Source organism: Ranitomeya variabilis, chromosome 5 (assembly GCF_051348905.1).
Source record: "Ranitomeya variabilis isolate aRanVar5 chromosome 5, aRanVar5.hap1, whole genome shotgun sequence".
Classification (NCBI taxonomy): Eukaryota; Metazoa; Chordata; class Amphibia; order Anura; family Dendrobatidae; genus Ranitomeya; species Ranitomeya variabilis.
This window is the reverse complement of record NC_135236.1, coordinates 511,279,874-511,298,680: the sequence shown is the minus strand read 5'-3', so window position 1 is coordinate 511,298,680 and position 18,807 is coordinate 511,279,874.

Sequence of the window (18,807 nt, the reverse complement as noted above, 5' to 3'; positions counted from 1 at the left end):
TATGACCACCCCTGTATTAACCATATAAATAGTGACTACCATGGTTTAACTACAAATGCTAGGTCGGGGGAATCTGAAGAAATGGCCTGTTGAAAGATAGTAAATGTTAGGTGCTGGGATTCTCTCACTGCACGAGGTAGATCCCAAGCCTTGCCTGCATCTGCGGTCTCCCATCCAGCTTTGGCCGCTGCAGGTGCTGCTGAGCATAGATGTCGGTCCCAGCATCTTGCTCAGGCTCGTGCTACTCGTCTGGTTACTGCTGACTCTTCAGCCAAGCCTATGGTAACCAGCAGTAGGAGACTAAGTCCAGAAATCACCCTACTGAGCATGCTTGTGATGTGGCGACGTCTCATTGGTAATTGGTCATCAGCTGCTCTGGTGATGTGGCAGCTCCAGATTGGTCCACGGGCAAGGTCCTGTCTGACTGGACTTGAGCTTCATGTATAAAAGGCTCCAAGAGGCGCACGCCGGTGTGCTAGTATCAACCATTTTACATGTGTGTATGAGACATTGCTACAGCATGGTTTTTGCCAGCATATGCTCAGGGCCGTTAGAACTCCAGCACTTCTGGAGAGGAGTTTGTATGAGTGAATTCAGGGATGGCGTTTAGCCATTAGAATTCAGGCACCTCCGGAGATTAATTGGCCGAGTGTTTTTGCTGGCTGTGTGACCACTGTTTGCTAGTTACCCCCTGTGCGGGTTTCGTTCCCCTGTGAGGTTAACAGGGATCGTATCTAGTGTAATTTCTATTCCATTACTGTATGCGGGTGACGCAGCTCTATAGCAGAGCATCTATTCCGTTACTGTGTGCGAGTGACACAGCTCAATTGCAGAGCATCTATTCCGTTTCTGTGTGCGAGTGATACAGCTTCGTGTGTAGTTCACTCAGTGATGTTCAACTCAGTGCGTGCCAGCAATCGCTCGCTGTGTGTTCCGTCATTGTTCACACTAGCTGCAGTTTAACATCTCTGCATGGTGGACCCCGGGTTGCGATTGCACTTCTCTGTTACATTTATTTACTGCAATCCGCCAACCCTAACAGTAAGACATAGAAAATCCTAGGTATTCAGTCTGAAAGAGGTCAAATGGACATGCTTCATGTATTACCCAATAATCTGGTCCCCTCTAGTAGCCTACTCTTTTCAGTACTCATAAAGGAATCCTTCCAAACATATTTCTCCAAAAATACGTGTGAAAAGGACATTCTTTTTGTTCATTTTGAGTACAGTACATCTGCCTCGGGAAATTCACTGTACCGTACAATGCTGAGTCATCTGGATAATTTTCTATTCCCATAAATATTCTACAGACATTATGATCAAGCGTGGAGTATCCTAAATCCTGCATCAATTCTGCCTCCCCACACTGAGCTGCAGTGTTTCACTATATCATCATCATGGAATATGAATATAATAGAATGATTGACAGCGGGACATTGGTGAGTACTGGCTGCAGTGTTTTAGTTAATGATTGATAATCTTGCAATAGTACTCATCAATAAAGAGCTAATAAACAGTCCAAAACAGCGCAGTAGGATTGGGACAAAAGTCTTCAAACTGCCAAATTGTGATAGCATGTAACCGTTTAACAACCACAGGTCTTTTTGTTTATGCATTTTAGTTTTTTGCTCCCCTTCTTCCCAGAGTCATTTTTGCGGGACGAGTTGTACTCTTGATCGACACCATTGGTTTTAACATATTGTGTACTGGAAAACGGGAAAAAAATTCCAAGTGCTGTGAAATTGCAAAAAAGTGCAATTCCACAGTTGTTTTTTTTTTTTTAACCATGTTGACTAAATGCTAAAACTGACCTGCCATTATGATTCTCCAGGTCATTATGAGTTCATTGACACCTTTTTCCAGGACCTGTAGCATCTCGATTTTCTGCGATCTTGGGTTGGGTGAGGGCTTATTTTTTGCGCGCTGCGCTGACGTTTTTATTGATACCATTTTGGTTTAGATGCGATCTTTTGATCGACCGTTATTGCATTTTATTGCAATGTAGAGGCGAACAAGCAAACATAACTCTGACGTTTTAAATTTTTTTCTCATTACGCCGTTTAGCGATCAGGTTAATTTTTTTTTTATATTGATAGATCGGGTGATTCTGAACTCGGCGTTAGCAAATATCTGTATATTTGATTTTTGCATTGCTTTATTTTGAATGGGGCATGGGAAAATTTCTACGCAACAGAGTTCATATGAGTTCACGGCCTCTAGGGGGCGCAGCTTCGGTGAAGGCACCGCTAGTCACCGAAGCTCCCGTTCCCTGCATTTCATTCATACCCCAGTCTTTTACAGCCAGGAGCGGTCGCATTAGCAGCGCTCCCGGTTGTAAATGTATTTAACCCCTTGAGATGCATTTACAGCATGAAACTTGACTGTACGGCAGACAGGTATGGGATATAGTTGCTTTTTTATTTGGAATGTGTTACAGGAGAACAAGGGCTTTGGTTGGATTGAGCGTACAATAAAGATAATAAAACCTGTGTGTTTCTTTCATTAAAATAGTTTATTCTTAATGCGTGTGTTTTTTAAACCCTTTCATACTAGTGGCTTAATAATGGACAGGTGTCTTAGGCTACTTTCACACTAGCGTTAACTGCAATCCGCCACAATGCGTCGTTTTGCCGAAAAAACGCATCCTGCAAAAGTGCTTGCAGGATGCGTTTTTTCCCCATAGACTTACATTAAGCGACGTATTGCGACGGATTGACACACGTCGCAACCGTCGTGCGACGGTTGCGCCGTGTTGTGGCGGACCGTCGGGACCAAAAAACGCTACATGTAACATTTTTTGCTCACGACGGTCCGCTTTTTCCGACCGCGCATGCGCGGCCGGAACTCCGCCCCCACCTTCCCGCACTTCCCCGCACCTCACAATGGGGCAGCGGATGCGCTGGAAAAAAGCATCCGCTGCCCCCGTTGTGCGGCGGAGACAACGCTAGCGTCGGGAACCTCGGCCCGACGCACCGCGACGGGCCGAGCCCGACGCTAGTGTGAAAGTAGCCTTATTGACACGTCTCCATTATTAGCCAGGCTTAATGTCACCTTACAATAGCAAGGTGACATTAACCCCTTATTACCCCATATGTCAATGCCACAGGGCAGTGGGAAGAGAGAGGATAAGTGCCAGAATAGGCGCATCTTACGGATGCTCCTTTTCTAGGGTGGCTGGGGGCAGATGTTTTTAGCAGGGGGGCAATAACCATGGTCCCTCTATAGGCTATTAATATCTGCCCTCAGTCACTAGCTTTCCCTCTCTGGTGGAGAAAATTGCACGGGAGCCCACGCCAGTTTTTTTCTGTGAATTAACCCTTTAATTTAACACCTAGAGTTCCAAAATTTTATACACACACTGCATGGCAAGGCTCGGAAGGGAAGGAGCACGATTTGACTTTTTAAATGCAAAATTTGCTGGAATAATTAGCGAATGCCATGTCCCATTTGGAAATCCTCTGATGTGCCTAAACAGTGGAAACCACCTACAAGTAACCCCATTTTGGAGACTAGAACCCTCAAGGAATGTATCTAAATATATGGTGAGCACCTTGAACCCCACAGAAAATAAAAAATCTAATTTTTCCCACAAAAATGCTTTTTAGCCCTAAATATTGATTTTGACAAGGATAACAGGGGAAATTGCACCATACAATTTGTTTCGCAATGTCTCTTGAGTACGCCGATACCCCTTAGGTGGGGGAAAACTGCCATTGGGGTGAATGGCAGGACCCGAAAGGAAAGGAGCGCCATTTGACTTTTTGAATGCAAAATTTGCTGGAATAATTAGCGAACATCATGTCGCTTTTGGACTGCCCCTGATGTGCCTAAACTGTGGAAACTCCCCAAAAGTGACACCATTTTTGAAACTAGACCCCCTTAGTTAACTTATCTAGATGTGTGCTGAGCACCTTGAACCCTCAAGTGCTTCACAGACGTTTATAACGTAGAGTAGTGAAAATTAAAAAAATCAAATTTTTCTCACAAAAATCTTATTCTGGCCCTACATTTTTCATTTTCACAAGGGTAACAGGAGAATTTTGTTGTGCAATTTCTCCTCAGAAAGCCAATACCCAATATGTGGTTGAAAACTACTTTTGAGGCACAGTGCAAAGCTCAGAAAGGAATAAGTGCCATATTGAAGTTAAGATTTGGCTTGAGTGGTTTGAGGGTGCCATATCACATTAGCAGAGTCTCTGAGGTGCCAGAACAGCAGAACCCCCCCATAAGAGACACCATTTTACAAACTACACCTCTCAATGAATTAAACTAGGAGTGCAGTGATCAAATTGGCTCCACATGTGGGTCACAGAATTTTATACCATTGGGCCATAAAGAAAAAATAATTACATTTTGTTTTAGCCCCAGATTTTACATTTCCACACTGGGAAATGGGTAAAAATGGCACCAAATTATGTCTCACAATTTCTGCTCAATGTAGAAATACCCTATATATGTCTTTACAGTATTGCTTAGCTATATGGCGAGACACGGAAGGGACGGAGCGTTATTTGCCTTCTGGAGTGCAGATTTTCCTAGAACAGTTTGTGGACTCCATATACAGAGCCCCTGAGTGATAGAAGAGCAGAATCCTTCCTCAAGTGACCCCATTTTGTTAATTATACCCTTTTGGGAATTTATCTACATGTGTAGTGATGATTTTGACCCCTTGGGTGTTTTCCAGAAACAAGTAGCAGTGAATGGTGCTGAGTGAAAATTGCAAACTGCCGGTGTAGTGACCAGTACATTGTAGTGAACAGTACATTATGCCTAGCTCATATGCTTCTGTAGACACACACCCGTAAATTAGGTGGGCTCTCATCGTTGCAGAAATGCTGAACATGTGGACGCTAAATGTGATTTCGGCACACTGGGGCTCAGAAAGGAGAGTGGCATTTGGATTTGGGATCGCAGAATTTGCTGAACTTCTTTTGGGGGGAGAGGAGCCATTTCACTTTTCCAGAGTCTTTCTGCTACCAGTAACGTGGAAACCTACTAAATTTCCAGTGACAGATGACGGACCTGAATTGAAGCTTTTATTGGGGACATTTTACATAACGTTTGGGATCACATTTATCCTGTGATCTATGCTGAGCACTTACTTTAGTGTTTCCATCTACATCTCTGAGTGACGTGATCCAGAAGAAAGCCCTGAAGGATCCATTCACTATAATAAGGCAGGAGAGTTACCTTAAATTCAGAGATGCCCTTTTTTCATAAGTGCACAAAACTGTGGCTGACATTGTTTTTATGCACGGCTAAAAAGACGGCGTCCACTGCCTCATTCAGCCGGGAGTTCCATCTGAATTACATATTTCAGAGATTTATATGGAAACCCAGGCGAAAGCGCTCAGCACAGGGTGCAGGATAAATGTGATTGCTTGTAAAGCATATTAATGGAGTAGCAAAATCGCCATGACATATTTGAAGCGCCCCCACACCGCCGCAGGGCCGAGGGGTACCCGGAGCCGGGCCTCGGGGATCTCAGTCCTGGGGTTGTCACGGTGGCTAGACCCGGTCCGTGGCCCTGTCTGTCAGTGGGGGACGTCCGTTGCAAATAGGTACTGTTAACGGTGGTATAGCGGTGCAGTTGTGGGGTGCAGGTCGCGGTAAATAACGAGGACACCAGGTTGCAGTCTCTTTACCTCTTTACTGGAGATCTCTCGGTCCTCAGTCCAGAATCCGGTCCACCAGGCTGCGCAAGTCCGGCCGGTCCAATGGCACCTCCAGAGCCCTCCTCACAGGTGGAAATCAGTGCCCTCCCTCTTAGCGCCTTGTGTTGTAGTCCTTCCCTGCTGTGCTTACGGAAAGTACCCCACAACTGTTGTGTCTGTTTCTTAAGTTCCCTCACAACTCGATTAACTGATCTTCTGCTAATCTTCCGTCCCTTCCTGATGTTACAGTAAGAACGGCACCCGTTTGTCAGGTAGGCCTGGAGTTCTTCCGGGACCCTAGAGACGCCCCTCTCCCGCAATTGCCCCCCAAGACTTCATAGGTGATATGTGGTAGACAGCCCGCCTGAGACTGACTGTCCTGCCGCTGTTTGGAGTATGGCTTAAAGCTGTATATTATTCCACTCCCTCGGCGTTCCGGCCACCGGCAACACGCCTCAGCAAGGCGCCGCCTCTTTCAACAAAACCCCTGCTGGTATTCTCCTTCTGCTTGATCTCGTCTCTCACTCAGCACAACCCATCTCGCCTCTAATCCTTTCTTAGGGCACCGCCGCTACTCTGAGCAGGCACGGTCCCGCTACGTTCCTTCAATGCCAAGCCTCTGCCAGGATCCCACCCCTGGCAGAGACCCTACTGTCTCTTCCTCCACAACACCCTCTCTCACTAGGTGTTGCTTCGTTCAATCCAGTCAGCTTTCTCTACTAACTTCCTGCCTGACCCCCAGTTTACCCACTATGGTGGGGAGTGGCCTAATGAATAGCACCCTTAGCTCCCCCCGGAGGCCCAGCTGTGAAACATATTGGTGTCTGTGATACCTGATTGGAGGAACTCCTTCAGTGCCATCGAACGCACCATGGCTCCCCTTAGTGGTGGAGCCACAGTACTGCAACGACCAGGACTCTGGGGCGCTGCACTCCCCCCTGGTTAAACACAGTACTCCGGGACTGGGAAGAAAACAACAATACAGGTTAGCAAAAAGACATACAAATTTGTTGAGTGCAAAACAATAAGCATACTTGAACAGGCTTCCCTTTATGGGAGGTGAGGACACTTTAACGTTACAAAACATAATCAAATATCATAGCAACAGGCTACAATTAACTCTCATTACCCAACCGGGTATTCTACTAAGTGCAAATGCTGGAACAATAAATTAACATTGCCTTTAGGAAACATACACTCTTAGTTTACCAAAGGCCTTCCTATAATCACATTACAGGGCAAGGTAACTTCACATTCTCCTACTTTGAACCTGCAGGACCGCCTGTCCCTATGGCACCAGACCTACTGCCTCTCCTTTCTTTTACAGGACCGCCCCGTTCAGCCAGGGCCTACTGCCTTTCTCTACTATACATAGTATAGACATAACATTCCTTTCAATTTGAGAGCATGGAGCCCACTCTGCTTGGCTCCTATAAGGACTCACTCACTAACCCCTACGGGTCTACTTTCTGTCCTTAGTAACGAACTAACTTTCTATGGGGACGCAGGGTTTACCTTCTATCCTCACCTTCGTTATTACTTCTTTACTTTCAGTTAAACGGAACTCTACATCTACCCCTACGGGCTTTCTGCATCTTTCTCTTCAAAGAACATTATCTAGGTTTCACATTTTAAACAAATTAAACACACATAACTTTTCCATGAAAAACAGTTACATTTCCTTCAAAGCATTATCTTGACATTACTGTTCTAAAACAGTATCACTTTCAAGTTCAATTCTAACCTCCCCTTTAAGAGGAGATCAAGTCTTTCTGAGGTAGCTCTTCTTCTCAGCCTACCAGTCCATGCAAAGGCTCCGGAATGGTATCTTCGCAAAATGTCTTTAAACAAAACCAGTAGGAAGCACCTTTAAGAAGGTGCAAACTATTTACAAGAAAGTTCAAATCATGCACAGTCCATGATTTCGCAGTTTGTGTAACTTTGTGCAAAACTTCAAGAAAACAACAATAGTGACCCCGGGTCAACAAAGGGGTCACCTTTCTTAAAGTTTACCCTGGACGGGTTTAGCAGCAACTTAAAGAACAAACAGTAACTATTTACATTTTCAGGTTTCCGAGGTTTACTCTTGCTCAGGTGGCCTTGGCCCCTGGCTCCCGGCTAATGTCGCACCAGTGTCACTGGTGGGTCTTCCCGGGGCAGTCAGGCCACCTGATGCCTGAACCTGAAGACGGATCCTAGCGGTCAGCTCGGTTGCTGCAATAATATGTGCAGTGGCGATGTTGGTAAGCTCTGCTACATTTGGTTCAATCACAGCCGAAGTAGTGGATGACACTCTCTCAAGTCCACATCGGCGAACGTTACGGGCACACCCTTCCTGGGCACTCCGATGACGGGTATCTCCTGACCGTACAGGCTTCAGACCCGGGTTCACGGCTGATACGGCGGGGGTTTGTCCCATCCCTTTCCAGTCTTTCCATTGGGAAATCAGACACTGTTTATATTGTTCCCAAGTGAGCACGGCAATGGCGTGACCTCTTTTCCAAACCCCATTCGATTCAATCCGGGGGACCTCCCACCGGAGAATCACTCCCTCCGAGCTCACATCTAGGAACTCTCCCATTGCGGTCGGTGGCAGGGGTACCAGACCCTTCATCACTTCGGAGGATGATGCCACCATTCCCGCCATGAAGAGGCGGCTACTGTTGTGAGAGGGGTCGGTCGCGAGAGCGGGATCGAGCGGGGAGGCAGGGGTGTCTTCTGTACCTACGCCGGATGTGGTTCCACCGATGTCGATCCGGTCCGCTGACAAGAACGCTGGAGTCGGCCGCTGCTAGGACCGCGGCTCTTCCAATGCGGCCCCCGAACGCTGCTCCGCTCGCTGTGGTTCCTCCTCCACGGACTCCAAGGTCAGGGTTGGTGGACTCAGCTCTGCTATCTGTTCCAGGAGTTTCAGGTCCTCCGGCTGCAGGGGACATAAGTCCGTCTCCGGTGAAGAGGGGCAAGCCGGAGTCGCATCTTCCTCGCTCAGGCACTTGCTGTTCATCATCGCTGCCTGATAGTCGGTGGCAGTGCATACACCTGACTCCGCCATTTCTCCGAGGTCGGGCTTCTCCATCTCCTGCTTCCCGCCGTTGCAAATCAGGAGGTTGTCTTCTGCTTTGGGGCAGGTCATCTCCTTGCAGCCCGAAGCGCAGAGGGCGGTATCCATTTCTCGCGCCATTCTGGTAGTCTCCTCCCATAGCACGCCCTCCTTCTTCTCCAAAGTAGCAATGGCGGCGGCTTTTGGCGGGAACTTCTATTGGTCAATGGTAGCACACAGTCTCTCAATAAAGCTACAGTTCATGCACAACAAATCACAGTCTCTAGGCACACATGACCTGATTCTTCAGGCTTAAGTAGATCCTGTTCGTGACGCCAAGATTTGAAGCGCCCCCACACCGCCGCAGGGCCGAGGGGTACCCGGAGCCGGGCCTCGGGGATCTCAGTCCTGGGGTTGTCACGGTGGCTAGACCCGGTCCGTGGCCCTGTCTGTCAGTGGGGGACGTCCGTTGCAAATAGGTACTGTTAACGGTGGTATAGCGGTGCAGTTGTGGGGTGCAGGTCGCGGTAAATAACGAGGACACCAGGTTGCAGTCTCTTTACCTCTTTACTGGAGATCTCTCGGTCCTCAGTCCAGAATCCGGTCCACCAGGCTGCGCAAGTCCGGCCGGTCCAATGGCACCTCCAGAGCCCTCCTCACAGGTGGAAATCAGTGCCCTCCCTCTTAGCGCCTTGTGTTGTAGTCCTTCCCTGCTGTGCTTACGGAAAGTACCCCACAACTGTTGTGTCTGTTTCTTAAGTTCCCTCACAACTCGATTAACTGATCTTCTGCTAATCTTCCGTCCCTTCCTGATGTTACAGTAAGAACGGCACCCGTTTGTCAGGTAGGCCTGGAGTTCTTCCGGGACCCTAGAGACGCCCCTCTCCCGCAATTGCCCCCCAAGACTTCATAGGTGATATGTGGTAGACAGCCCGCCTGAGACTGACTGTCCTGCCGCTGTTTGGAGTATGGCTTAAAGCTGTATATTATTCCACTCCCTCGGCGTTCCGGCCACCGGCAACGCGCCTCAGCAAGGCGCCGCCTCTTTCAACAAAACCCCTGCTGGTATTCTCCTTCTGCTTGATCTCGTCTCTCACTCAGCACAACCCATCTCGCCTCTAATCCTTTCTTAGGGCACCGCCGCTACTCTGAGCAGGCACGGTCCCGCTACGTTCCTTCAATGCCAAGCCTCTGCCAGGATCCCACCCCTGGCAGAGACCCTACTGTCTCTTCCTCCACAACACCCTCTCTCACTAGGTGTTGCTTCGTTCAATCCAGTCAGCTTTCTCTACTAACTTCCTGCCTGACCCCCAGTTTACCCACTATGGTGGGGAGTGGCCTAATGAATAGCACCCTTAGCTCCCCCCGGAGGCCCAGCTGTGAAACATATTGGTGTCTGTGATACCTGATTGGAGGAACTCCTTCAGTGCCATCGAACGCACCATGGCTCCCCTTAGTGGCGGAGCCACAGTACTGCAACGACCAGGACTCTGGGGCGCTGCATATTCATATGTCATAGGTCGTTAAGGACGAGCCGACCATGACGTATAGATACAGCCAATGTCGGGAAGGGATTAAGCCACCTGTATTTCTCATAAATATGTAAATAACCTTATGATCAAATCACAGGTTTATTAGCATAGAGAAATTGATGACTATTGAGACTGGTACGAGGGCATGGCACAGCTTCAATTTTTTCATCTTATGAATGGCAATGATTTTAAAAGGTAGAATGTCTACAAAGGTATTTATTAGCCAGGTAGCATCATACCGGTGGTTTAAAGGGAACCTGTCACCAGGTTTGGCTGATATAAGATATGGCCACCATCTTTCATATGATATATTGCATTCTATAATGTTGTATATCTGCCTCCAACCTGACCTTTAATAGACGAAAAATAATTTTTATCATACTCACCTGCGAGGCGGTTCGGTCCGAAGGGTGTTGATGTTCCTGGTCTGATGCCTTCCATTTTCTTACAATTGCCATCCTCCTTCTTGCTTTGTGTGGATGACGCTTCCCTATGTCATCCACACAGTCTCTCTGGCATAGTGCTCCTGAACAGGCGGAATTCTCTCCTCTGTTGAGGGAAAAGCAAAGTACTGCAGTGCGCATGCGCTGTGAAAGGTCAAAGAGCCTGTGCACTGCAGTACTTAGCTCTGCCCTCAAAGTACGCCTGCGCAAAAACATGATGCAGGGGAGACTGTGTGGATGATGTAGGAACGTGCTGTTCAACTCCGCATCTGCTAGCATCCAGCCACAGCTGGAGCTGAAAATGGATGATTAGTGTTCAGTGTATTAGACCCTATCTGCTTACATATTGGTAACCTATTTAAAAAGGAATCTGTCTCTGTTTTTGCTACCTAATCTGAAAGCAGCATAATGATGGTGGTAGAGATCCTGAATCCATTGATTAGTGTAGTTTTTATAAAATCATTATTTTATTAGCAGGAGCTAATTACCTAATTACTGATGACTACTTGGCCTGCTGCCAGGTAGTCCAGCCACGCCCCTACCACTGATTGGCAGTTTTCTGCTTATGCACAGTGTCTACAGAAAGCTGCCAACCAGCGGTGAGTGCAGGGTTATACAGAGAACTTGTAGATCTGCTGCAGATAAAACAGTCTTTAATCAAATCTGCAGAACACAGTAAAACAAGTGATATATTGTTGAAATCAGGGTCTCTGCCTCGACATTATACTGCTTTCAGATGAGGTAGCAATACCTGGTGACAGATTCCTTTAAAGGATAGCTAATCAATACCGAAATAGTGAATCACCCTTTTAATAACTTTAGCATTGATTATTTAAATTAAATAATGCTTAAAAAGGTGTTTGTAGCCAGTGCAGTCCATTCTGTGTTTGTTCTTATGACTGTTATTCTGCTGTAAGGAAAACAAACTGCAGCCATGATTCATTCATTCTCAAGGTTATATTAAGTGCCCTGAGAGCCAATGTTTCAAGGTGTAGAATTGCAGACTTGGGTGGATCACTATGCAGGATCACAATTATGTCCTCATATCTGACACTTATAGTAGTAATTATTTAGGCTGTCATTAAACTAAAACTCCATAGTGTACTGCACAAAATAGCCGTTATTACACGTATTGCTAAATGTTCTTCCTTTCACGGGCTGCATTTGTTCTCTTGTAAAGTTGGCAGATGTCTTATGTCTTTACTTGAAAGGCTGACCACTTGTGAGGTTCTCTTAATGACGCGATTGTTGTTAGGACTTGTGCTCCAGATCCACTTGTGTTCAAGTGCTATATCATGGACGTCTTAACAAGGGCGGTCATTCATGGGTAGTCATTCATTTAGGCAGAGACGGGAACCTGACCTTGTAAAAGAGAATGTAGTAATGCAGCGTGTCACTGAAAATAGACATTGTTTGCAGACTTTTAGGCTGACATGTAATATCCCGATACTGAGATATAGGCTACATCCTGATGACCTTGTTATTTGGTGGGCTGGTCTGGGGAAGCAGATGGAGAACATCACAGAGAGATCCTCCATATGTTTATGATTTCACAAGATTTGGACCTGATAACATACATTTCAATAAGTTTATGAGTCATTTAAAAAGTAATAAAACTTTTTTTTTTTATTATTGATCAGCATTTGCAAAGTTATGATTTTCTCTCTCTCTATATATATCATTACCTTATTTTGCCTCCTTCTCTCCAAAACATCATGTAAAGCCAGGTTCACATGGCAGTATTTTGGTCAATATTTCACATCAGTACTTATAAGCCAAAACCAGGAGTGGGTGAAAAATACAGAAGTGGTGACGTGTTACTGTTATACTTTACCTCTGATTGTTCCACTCCTGGCTTTGTCTTACAAATACTGATTAAATACTAAATGTGTTAAAGTCCTGTATTAATTGCTTAGTTCCAATCAAAAATGTCCTTTTTTCAGGCACGAGGCACTTCAAGAATCGCTCACTTTCTCCTGAGTTTTGTAAATCTGAATTTTTTTTTTCATAGTGTTTTTCAGTTATTTCCTGAGCTTTTTTCAGCCTTTTTTTCTGCCAACCTATTTATATCGTTGCTTAGGGTTCATTTTACAGGTGTTTTCCAGATGATTTTTTGAATCCGTTAAACAATAAATAAAAAGATAATATTTTTTTAAAGCAAAATCTCTAACAAAATGCTCATAAAGCGCATGGGTGTCTTCCAGATGTCTTTATTGCAGTCTGATTGATTTATATTGTAAAGTATTCCTAGCAGAAAACACCAGATTAATGTACATGTTACATAGTTTAAACCTTTGGCTGTGTTGAAGAAACCTAAAGCTTTTGAAAGTCTTTCAAAAACTTGAACATATAAACAGCACATCGTTTTCCCATGCAAATTAATTGTACCGTTCTTTTAATCGTTTTGTTAGGACTTTTCCTGTCGTTTACTTTTGATTGGACCCGCTCAAAATAAATGGTGGAAAAAAAAAATCACATGGACCAATTCAACAAGGCTGAAGTAGCGCACAATCGCGCTGCACCAGTCTTGCACCAAATTCAATAAAAGGTGCATGCCATTTAATGAATTTCTCACCTATTCTAAGTGGTCTGCACCTCCTTGTGCTGAGCCCGAAATGCTACTCAGTGACTAGTCAGTGATTGGACTAGCATTTCTGGCATACAAAGGGCCAGCATTTTCAATGAATTTGTTCCACTCAGTCTTGGTTTTGCCCATTTCGGCGGAGCTTAGTCCAATTGGTGAAAAGACGACAAAAAGTCACAATATTTTTGCCCAACTACCCTTGGCACAAAAAAGTTGAAGTTTTTCAAAGCTTCTATGCCAGTTTTCTGGCATAAAAACAGTGTAAAAACTGTTGCACAGTTTGGTCACAGAAGAAACTTGTGAGAGTAGATTACATGAGGTAATTCAATTTTTATCTTCACAGAACAAGAGGTACATGCATCAGCTAGTCTCAGCTGTGTTACCACCTCCATCATGGAGTTTATATGCTCCTGCATTTCTTTCCTTGCACTTAATCTTATCTTGTAAAGTTTTCTTTCATCCTCAACTAATAAGCTGATAGTAGCTCTTGCTTGTCTGGTTTTCTTATCCCATGTCTGATTATTATCATTGGGTCTTTCTCTGTAGCGATTACCTCCCATAAATCATCTTTAGACAATAATATCTCCACTTTGAACTTTCATAACTGATAGTTCTCATTGTTCAGCTTAGCTACTGTGAGTCTCAGCTCTGAATTTGCTGCTCATTTTTAATTTACTTGTCTTACTTGTTTGGAGAGAATTGCTCTGAGGTATTCTTTTGCATTCACCAAGTCATTTTGTCTTCTAAGCTTGGCCCATAACGTGTTGCACAGCTTGGTCACAGTAGAAACTTGTGAGAGTAGATTATATGGGGTAATTCAACTTTTATTTTCACAGATCATGAGGTACATGCATCAGCTTCTTAATACAGCATAACAAGACGTCTGAAGGACCTTTTACCAGAGAGAAAGTGAAAGCAAAGTACAACAAGTATATACATTGCATTCAACTTAGCATATAACAGTAACAACATTGCCATTTACTGTAAAAAAAGGGTAAACTCCTCCTGCACACAAACAAGTCTGTCTCTGTTGCATATCTGCCAACAAAAACCAGTGTAAAAATGAGAAAATAAACCTTATTCCCCCAACAGAGTTCAGGTTTCAGTCCTGGAGGCAGTGTCGGCTCTGGCAGCTGTAATGTGCCCCTGACCCTGACTGACAGCAGGCCCTAATGCTCCAAGCAGGTTAGCAATGCTGTTGACCTTCATATTAACCCCATATCTGAAGGTTAGTAGCTTTTTTCCAAGTGACAGGTTCCCTTTAACTCATGTCAATTGCAAACTCTTGTGTACTGTGGTTGTGTAAAGTGGTGCGGGGTGGTAGCCGTGGGTGAGGTTCTTGTTTTTTGTGGCCCAACACGTTACATAAAAGTAGGGGTCCTGGCTCGGTGTGTGGACTTAAGGGTGCTGCAACTGTGCAGGCCGCATGTGACTGATGACGCTGGTTTTCCAGGACCAGTTGTTAACCAGCTCAAGAAGGGAGACCACCAGTTCTTAGCAAATAAAGCTTTACTAAACAGCCATTGCACTGAAACTATATACACAGGATATTGGTTGTACAACTTCTCGCATGTTTCTTCATTAATACAGAGCATCTCAATACACAGTGTTGTTACTTCCAAGGCCTAACACATTCCTGCCTCCACTGGTCTCACTTCCTTTACCACCATCCAGCTTAGCACCACAGTACAGTCCATGGAAATCATTTATTTTTCAACAGGACAATGACCCCAAACACACCTCCAGGCTGTGTAAGGGCTATTTGACCAAGAAGGAGAGTGATGGGGTGCTACGCCAGATGACCTGGCCTCCACAGTCACCAGACCTGAATTCAATCGAGATGGTTTGGGGTGAGCTGGACCGCAGAGTGGAGACAAAAGGGCCAACAAGTGCTAAGCATCTCTGGACACTCCTTCAAGATTGTTGGAAGACCATTCCCGGTGACTACCTCTTGAAGCTCATCAAGAGAATGCCAAGAGTGTGCAAAGCAGTCATCAAAGCAAAAGGTGGCTACTTTGAAGAACCTAGAATATAAGACATATTATCAGTTGTTTCACGCTTTTTGCTAAGTATATAATTCCACATGTGTTAATTCATAGTTTTGATGCTTTCAGTGTGAATTTACAATTTTCATAGTCATGAAAATACAGAAAAATCTTTAAATGAGAAGGTGTGTCCAAACTTTTGGTCTGTACTGTATGTCACATGCAAATTAGGTAGAACTAGTCTGAGAGGGTGTAGCTACTTCCAGACTAGTCCACTTCAGATGCTGTAATCATGACCCCTGGATGAGACTGACATCATCCACACCGTGTCATAAGAGGATCTGCCACACTATGCCTTCCTGAGACTACACTCAGCTTCACTGTGCTTGGTTATGAAGGCATATAGATGCAATATGACGCAGGCAGTGGGATTAATATCAATCACACCCAGGGGGTGTTTACAGTATTAGATGTAGGCTAGTAAGGGGGAAGCAAAACCCAACCGGAGTAGTCCTATCTAATTAGAATATAAATAAGGGTACATTAAAACTGATTTCATCATAGATGTGAATATTTGTTTGGGTCACAAAGAGCTTTACTAAAATGCAGCAAAAGGGATATGTAACCTGATGGTGGAAGTTTTTTTTTGGGGTGGAAGAGTGGTTCAAGGGAATAAACAGGTTTCCTTTAATAAGATGAGCACAAAACTGTTTTGTTGTGGTGGAGGTCACAGCTTCCTATTACAAACAGATTCCTTGGCCTCCCACAGCGATGGAAATTAACGACTTTACACACTGATCTCTATAAAGCAATTTTTTGCAACAGTCAGGAAACTGGACTTGTAATAAGCTTTTTTTACTGAACAAATATATAAAACAGATTTGCAGTCAGTGGTTTCTTCTCAAATTGCCTTACTTATAAGTTTACCTTCATTTTACCACTGTTTTTAACAGTTTCTAGGTTTCTATATTTTTAAGAACAACATGGACGTCTGCTTTTCCTGGCAGATTTCTATAAGGCTTGATGCAGTTTTTGATCAATACCATAGGCCAAACACAGGAGTGGATGTAAAAAAGAAGAATGTATAAGGGCTCATTCAGACATCAGATTTCCTGGATTAGATCTAGCACCTATTATAATCTATGGTGCTTTCCACATGTCATTGTATTTTTATGGACTGAGAGGTCCGAACAAAATCATGTAGACGTATCTGATCTTCATTCGACTCATGGACCAAACTAGCCAATGCAATGGTTCTGTGAAAAAATGGGATAGCATTTGGATGCCACCTGTGTGTTGTCCAGTTTTCATGGACTGTTCAATAATTCACAGGAGAAAAATTGATGAAACTCTGATGGTAAAAACGTAAACTTATCAAATGCTTATAAAAATCAGATAAAAAACACTGATGACACTGGGATCATTTTTGGCATACAATAAAAATCATTGACAGCTGAATGAAGTTTAAAGGGGTTTTCCCATGAACAAAGTTAATTTTAATCAACATTTTAATCAATAAGTCTTGTAATGATAATAAGTTCCACAATTAGACGTGTTTAAAAAAAATGTCCCTGTGCTGCATTAATCTTACAAATGTGCCCCTGCTATGTACTGTGTAATGGCTGTGTCTGACCGTGCAGGAACATGGTCTCATCATACCACAGCTCCTGGGCTGGGGAGGAAACAAAAGAGAATATACAGACATTACAGCAGGGGGTCACAGCTGATTCTTTATGTGAGGTAAAACATTTAACTGACTGTTTTTAAGAAATATTTTACCTCAAAGAAAGAATTAGCTGTGATCTCCTGCTGTAATGTCTGTATACTCTCTTTTGCTTCCTCCCCTGCGCATTAGCTGTGGTATAATCAGACCATGTTTCTGCACAGTACATAGCAGGGGCTAAGAAATGTTACAGTATATACTGTATATTGGATTCTGCAGTCACATTTCTTTAAACAGATATGTGGAAACTCTTATTGTCATTCAAGGACGGTCATAATACTATACATTGCACTCTTTTACTGAAATCATCCCATCTCATTTCCATGGTGACATTTTTGACTCTATTTTTCTTTTCACAAGCACAAGAGAGAATACAAAAGAGAAAAAGAGAAATCAGTCTTTCATTAAAACTTTTGTTATTTTTAGATACACTTTAAACATTGCCTAGTTCTGAAAATCTACAGACTGGGAAAAAGGAAATAGGAATTGCCTTCATTTTGTTTCTGTTCTAGGCTTAATGCACTTTAAGGAAAGTCAGATTTTTGAGCGGTAAAATAATGAATTTGTGGAACTAGATCTTTACCTGATTGCATGAAATGACAAGTTTATAGATGTCACTAGAGATGAGCGACTTTTACTTTTTTAGGATCGAGTCGGGTTTTGCGAAACCCGACTTTCTCAAAAGTCGGGTCGGGTGAAATCGTCCGATTATTGAAAAAAGGGGGGGCTCACCGAAACACGAAACCCAATGCAAGTCAATGGGGAATCAAAGTCGGCAGTGAGTGGAGGACAGGAAAACACCTACAGTGCCCATTTTAATGCCAAAAACATCAATTCTTATTACTTAAGCTTGTCAATCTTAATTTACTTTATAATAATAGTTAGGCATTGAAAACTGCGGGTCATTTGGCTAAAGTTGTGGGGGGGTAGGGCTGGTTCAAGTTTGTCGTGGGCCCAGGAAACGCAGACTACGTCACGGCGGTGGAGCAGGGAGAGGTAAGTATTTAAACTTTGCAAGTGCTGTGATCCTGAGCAAGCAGGGAGGCCCACTCATTCGCATTGGCACTGGCACAGGGCCCCTCAAAGTGCAGCGGTGTTTGATGGTGGGGGCGCCTCCCACCGGCGGAGACACTTTTGCGTACTATGAGGGGCCCTGTGCCAGTGACGTTGATAACGAGTATGCCCCCCCACCTGATGAAGGAACCTGCACTTTCATCTGCACCTTCCTCTTTGTCCCCGTGTAAGGTGGTATAGTATGCGGGAAGGGGAACCAGACTTTCAGCAGGGTCAGATACTGGCTGTGTAGAGTGCAAGGGGAATGTAGTGGTCTGGGTCAATGTACCAGCAGACTCATCTAGCAGTGGCTGGGCAATGGGCAGGATGAGAAGAAAACACAGATATAGGCCCAAAGAATAAAGTAGGCTAAATGCAGTTCAAAATTGGTAACAGGACTAAACAGGCGGCATTGCTTTGTTCAGTTGAGGAAAACTGTAATGAGCTACAGATACCGTTAGTAGGCCCAACCAAACAAGTAGGCCAAATGCAGTTTAATATTCGACACAGGAGTAAACAGGCTGCTCAGCTTTGTTTAGCGGAGGACAATTAAAAGGAGTGGCGCAGACAGGCCTAAAATAAAAAAGTAGGCTTGATGCAGTTCAAAATTGGTTACAGGAGTACACAGGCGGCATAGCTTTGTTCAGTGGAGGACAATTGTAAGGAATGGCGAAGACACAGTTTGTAGGCCCACATTAAAAAAGTAGGCTCCAAGCAGTTAAAAAATGGTAACAGGAGAAACAGGCGGCAGAGCTTTGTTCAGTGGAAGACAGCTGTATTGAGTGGCACAGACA